This window comes from Lathyrus oleraceus, chromosome 1 (genome assembly GCF_024323335.1).
Source record: "Lathyrus oleraceus cultivar Zhongwan6 chromosome 1, CAAS_Psat_ZW6_1.0, whole genome shotgun sequence".
In the NCBI taxonomy this organism is placed as follows: domain Eukaryota; kingdom Viridiplantae; phylum Streptophyta; class Magnoliopsida; order Fabales; family Fabaceae; genus Lathyrus; species Lathyrus oleraceus.
In genome coordinates, this window is record NC_066579.1 from 175683751 (window position 1) to 175690248 (window position 6498).

At 35.7% G+C, this 6498-nt stretch overlaps 1 non-coding gene across 1 annotated transcript; it reads right to left on the reverse strand.

Moving 5' to 3' along the window:
* Positions 1-5691: 5691 nt before the first annotated feature.
* On the reverse strand, positions 5692-5798 carry LOC127116626 (small nucleolar RNA R71). Its single transcript, XR_007801438.1, has one exon. It is a non-coding gene; the product is annotated as a small nucleolar RNA R71 (small nucleolar RNA).
* Between the last annotated feature and the right edge of the window lie 700 nt (positions 5799-6498).

Here is a 6498-nt window from a genome sequence, read left to right on the forward strand (position 1 = left end):
GTTTGTAGCTTGAGCAATCACAAGGTCAAGAACTTCAAGGAGGTCCTTTGTGCAGAGATATGGCCAAGAGAAGATGATAGCAAGCATGGTAATGGTTCCCAAAGCTATAATCCATCAAATATGCCTCCCTAGCATCTCAATTCATCATTTTGATCAAAACAAGTCAAAGGGTTTGAGGTTTGTTCCCAAAGAAACCCTAATTCATCTGTGTACCATAATGCCTTGCTCTTGAAGCAACCTCAGCCCATGGTCAAATACAATCAAGGTAAGTTCTTTAATTCCTCATTTCATGCATATTTGAACTTATTTGAGTGTCCTCAATCATCAATTCATCAAGATATGAGTCATGGACTTGAGAAGTTGATCAGTCAATTCATCTGACTATTTTGAAATGCACTTAAACCTAACTTCTTATGTGTATGTCAAATGAAGATGGTTCCAAAATAAAAATTGTTCTTAAGGACAATATGAACAACTTTCATGTTCATCAAAAATTGATTTGAATCTTGGAAGGTCATCTCCCATTCCAATACATTATAGGTCATTTTGACTGAAACCCTAATTTTAGGTCAACTTCCCAAGGACATAACTCATTCACTTTTTATGATTTTAAGATGGGATCAAATTCATTGGAAATCTTAGGATGTATAATTCAAATGTTATAATGGACAAAATTTCAAAATCTCAAAGGAAATACATGTGATAATGCAAGACATTATAGGTCACTTTGGACCAAATGCATTGAAAGTCAAAAAAGTCCAACTTCAAGTGCCCATAACTCTTTCATCAAAAATCCAAATGATGAAAAATTTAAGTCTATTATGATTGTCTTGAAAAGATATACAACGTTGATGTTGGAGGTTTTTTCATTTGAGACTTGCATCATCAAAACAGAGGGGCTTGAACATTGGCCAAATTTCGAAACCTTGCCTTTACATGATTTGCACCCTACACTTTAAACTCAAAATTCACTAATTTCCACACTTCAGATGGATTTTTGCCCAACATAAAAATTGTTCCTTACATCAAAACCTATCCAACCATTACTCACATGCTCATGTTTGGATTTGGCAAATGGCATTTTCGAAGAGGAGAAGTTTTAGGGATGATTATGCATAACATGTTGAAATTCATCACACAAGCTATTTCACCCCAAGATACACGTCCAAACCATCTCACATTCATTTCAGCTTGCATTTGCACCAAGTTTTGGGCCTCACATGCGCCTGTACAGGCCCATGCATGGAGGACCCAATTCACATGCACACGAGTTTGATCATGCATTGCATCAGCTCTTGCTATAAATACACTTGCTTGCTTCACTTGAAATTCAACCTAATGGCGCCTGAGATGCTTCACAACTGAATCCATAACCATTACCAAAGGAGCTATTTCACTTTTCTTCAAATTTTTCAGATCTAAAATTCAACTACATCTGGTTGAATCTTTGGATCTAAAGCTCCTAAACCTCTCTCTCATACTCCATTGAACTTTTGTTTTGCCAAAGGAAGCAAGGAAGCAAACTCAAATCTCCAAAAATCAAGGTTGTTCATCAACTGGGTTTTTCTTCGAATCTCTCCAATTATTGATCTATTTGCTTGGATTTTGTGTTGGCTGAAGTCCTCTTCATAGAGGCATTTGTTTTGTATGCTCAATTATTGAAATCCATGAAGTTCATTTGAACATCACAGAATTTCCATCTCTGATTTCTCTCAATATAGAGATCTAGAGTGGAATTGAGTGATACAGGGATGATGTACATCATCCCAGCTTTCCAACGGTGTATAGATCGTGTATTTTTGTTAAGCTTTTGAAACCTGCAATTCTGGCCGGAATCTTCATGCTCACCGGAGAAGAAGGTGGCTCCGGTGGCCGTCCCATTGCCAGATCCAATCTGGATCGTTGGATTCATTTTCCAGATCTAATCTTGGCCATTGCATGATATGACTTTTTTTAATTCAGCATGTGATGCGTTTGACTCAAGCCTTTGGTACGCGCGCGCTTCAGGACCATCACATTGGCCACGTCAATTAATGAATGTGATCCAACGCTCCCTGATTTTTGTTATTTTTCATTTTTTGATTTAATTTCTTTTATTTCCTTTATTTTCAAAAATCAATATCTTCTTCATTTTTAATCCAAAAAATATGGGACCAATTGCATTCTTCTCCAAATAATTTCTAGTTTCTAATTCTGATTTTTAATATTTTTTATTTCATCATTTGATATTTTTTGTGAATTTTCTCTTTTCTGGCTATTTGAATGATGATGGATCTATGAAAAATATTCTCATCAATTTTTTAATTGATTTGAGATTTATTTGAGATTTTAGTTCAATTAGGTTATTTTTATTCATTTTTAATTGATTAAAAATTGTTTCTGACTTTTAAAAATGCTGAAATTTTTTGTCAAACTTAGTTTCACCTTGTTGAACTTGGGATAAATCACTTGGACCTCTCAAGGTTGATTTGAAGTGATTTTGAAGTTTGACCTTTCTTTTATTTTTAATTCAAGTTTATTTTAATATTGAAAAATGCCAAAAATATTTTGCTTGTTGTTTGATCTCCAATCTTCATCTCACTTCTGATTTCTCATTGTTTGACTTTGACTTTCAATGCCATTTGGTCAATACATATGGATTGGTACATCTTATTTCATCTTATGCATTTTTTGATCTTTCCATTTTCCTTATCCTTTCTCCATCTCTTTCTTCTTCTTCTTCTTTCTCTTTGATCAATGAGCTGAAGGTTGATAAGTTAACATTGATTAGGGAGACTTAATCTTCCTTGATTTAAATCTAATTCATCTTGATCAATTGATCAAGTGAATGACTTTGCATTAAGGATATGTTGTTTTCTAAATCATGCAAAAGGCTTAAACCAATACAAGATCAATTCTTTTTTTCTTTTTGGCATGGAAAGTTGTTGGAACTTGGTTCACTAATCAAGACTTCTAACTTGTGTTGTTGCCTACATTATTATTGACCGGCCTCAGATAGTTGTGACTTCTACATAAGTCCAATTACGATTGCTTAACATAGCGCTAAATTTGCCTTATGGCACACTAACTACTAACACTAACCATTAACAATTAACATTTACTTATTGCTCTTTACTTTTATGCAATTTACTATTCTTGCACATATTATCCATTTGCTTTTCTCTTTGCTCACTTGAGCACATGTTTATGTTAATGCCATTTGCCTTTTGGTCACTTGAGCACATAATTGTGTATATACTATTGTGCTTGTGTTTTGTTTTGATTGATGTGGACAAAAATGCAAAAATGGACAAAATGGACTTAGACTTTAGGACTTTCTGATAACATGAAATAATATCACATTTTTGGACTCGATTTAATTAAATTATATTATTATTTGTTTCGATTTATTTTATATTATTCAATATTACTTGGTATTTTCCTTCTATTTATTCCAGGCAACATTATTTGAAGCATACGTGAAAAAGAAGAAAAGGAGGTGCAAAAAGATGATAAGAAGCAATTTCCACTAAAGCCCAGCCCACAACTATCAACTAGAAGCGCTGAAGCTGTGACGACCGCCACACAAGGTGTGACGAGCGTCACGGCCCCCTGCTTTGTGTTACGAACGTAACACATGGTGTGACGAACGTCACACCCCCATTCCTATATTTTTGGGTTTGACGCGTAACAGAAGCACGTTCATCCTGCTTTTTCGCTTGACCAGTTGACGTGAGGAAACCTACTGAATGGAAGAAACGGTCACTTGATGAATTGATATAAATAGGACCAATTGTGGAACCCTGCAGCTCTCGCTCAATTTTCCAGTTTTCGGCACCGCATTATTTTTATTGTTTTTCTTATTTTCCAGCACTCTACTTTCCTAGCAATTTTTATTTCCTTTTCTTTTCCCGTCAATTTTGAAGCATTCAATTAATTTTCTCACAATAGTTTCTACACCGGAAACTATTGTGTAATTTTTACTGGATCTAACCTTACGTTAGATCATAGTATTTTATTCCTTCGTTTTTATTTTCTTGTCCGATCGAAGATTGTAAGAACAAATCCAACCGATTTGTGGTGGAGAGTTCAAGCATCGAAGCTAGGAATAATCAAGACTTCTATTAATTTTACAGGTTCTTTAATTTTATTGTTTAAATTTATATATGCTCTGCACTGCTATTTATTTATACTGTCTGTCCGATATGGCTGTATGTAAGCATAATTATTGTTTAGGCTTGTTTAGCATGTCTGGCTAAATAAACTTAGATATCGGTATGTAAAGTAAGCGGAATGAAGGAATCAAAACTAAGTTGGTATAATTTTGTTTAAAAACATAATCACTCTTTTTATGGTCTCAATTTACAGAGTTAATACCAAGGTTTTTGTACGAGAGTAAAAGACATAAAGAAGTTAAAATCAATAGAACGACGGTTTGAGCTTTTAACTGGACAGTGTAAATTGGACATTAATTTTAAAAAGCAATTTTTAGAGTTAATTAAATTCTAATCATTTTCAAAAAGTATTTTTAAAGGTTAAATGTGAGGACGAGAGTTAAGCATTTAAGTTTAATTATATAATATAAGTCAACAGAGCGAGAGTTTGAGACAAGGGTGTTTAAATGGTTAGCATTTTCTTAAAAAAAGTTTCTATAGATTCTATTGTTTTCAAAAAGTGATTTTGGACTTAACTAATTAGTGACAGCGCACGTTAATATAAAGTCATAGTCTATTCAACAGAGCGAGAGTTTGAGAAAAGGATTTTAACTCAATAGTGTCTACTGAAAAGATTTACTTTAAAACTACGAAACCAACGGAGATTTGATTCCCTAATTACGACGAACTGCATACCGATATCCGCTTATTTGATATTTAATCTAGATCTTATTTTAGTGTTATTTTTTTCCCTAATCAACAAAGTATCATCCGCCTTAGCTTTACGAAGTAACCTTAGAAAACGGTATATCGATTCATAATTCCCTGTGGGATCGATATCTTTTATTACTACGCGATTAGACTGTGCACTTGCAGTTAAAACCCCAATAGACTTATAAAGTCGCGATCAAGTTTTTGGCGCCGTTGCCGGGGATTTTTATTTAGTCGATATCATAACTCTTCCGTTACATTGTAGAGACTAAGGCAATTTTTATTTCTTTCTTTCGTTGATTTGTATGCCACACACTCGCTCACAAGGCGAACCGTATTACTTACGAATCAACGACGTTGAACGATATCTCCGAGTCTTACGACGAATTCGGGAGTATCGTGCTGCAAACAATCTTCCGCCAATCCAAATTCTTGATCTCAAAAATCTTCTTCCTTCGCCGATACCCGAGATGGCAGAACCAGCTCGTGCTCTTCGAGATTACGCCACTCCATCGCAAGACGATCCGCATTCGAGTATTGCTCCACCCGCAATCGAAGCAAACAACTTCGAACTTAAACCTTCGCTGTTACAGGCAGTGCAACAGAATCAATTCTCTGGAAATCCTACCGAGGATCCAAACCTTCATTTATCCGTATTTGTTCAATACGCTGATACTGTTAAAGCTAATGGTGTCACTTCAGAGGCAATTCGACTTCGTCTTTTTCCTTTCTCGTTAAGAGATAAAGCTAGAAGATGGCTTCAACTCTTCCTTCCAACTCAGTCACCACATGGAATGAGTTAAAGAAAGTCTTTCTTGCCCGATATTTTCCTCCAAGCAAAACAGCTATGTTAAGAGCCCAGATAAATGGATTTAAACAGAAAGATAACGAGTCTCTTTTCGAAGCCTGGGAAAGATACAAAGACATGATGAGACTTTGTCCACGCCATGGTTTAGAGGACTGGTTAGTAATACATACCTTCTATAATGGTCTCTTATACAACACAAGGTTAACAATAGACGCCGCCGCAGGTGGTGCGCTTATGGATAAACCTTACGCTGACGCTTATCAACTTATCGAAAGCATGGCCCAAAACCATTATCAGTGGGGAAGCGACCGAACAATGGTAGAAAAACCTCAAACGAAAAGTGGCATGTACGAGATAAGTATCCTTGATCATGTTAATGCAAAAGTGGATGCTCTTGCCCAGAAAATTGAAAGTTTAAATGTATCACCTCCAGCCGCCGTGGTTGCCGTGACTCAAAATTGCGAAGTCTGTGGAATCCAAGGTCACACTCCTACAGATTATCAACTCCTAACAGGAATCCAAGCAGAGCAGGTGAACTACGCACAAGGAAATCCTTACTCGCATACCTATAACTCAAACTGGAAGAACCATCCTAATTTTTCATATAAGAGCAACAATGCCTTATACGCACCAGGACAAGCTCCCAATCAAGCCCCAGCTATACCACCTGGATATCAAAAGCCAACCCCATCTACACCTAACAATAACGTTCCTAGGAAATCCAACTTGGAAATCATGATGGAGAACTTCATAGCTTCTCAACAACAAACCAATAAAGATTTCTTAAACCAGAATGTACACACTAACGAACAGATTAAACAACTAGCAAGTAAAGTAGATACCTTG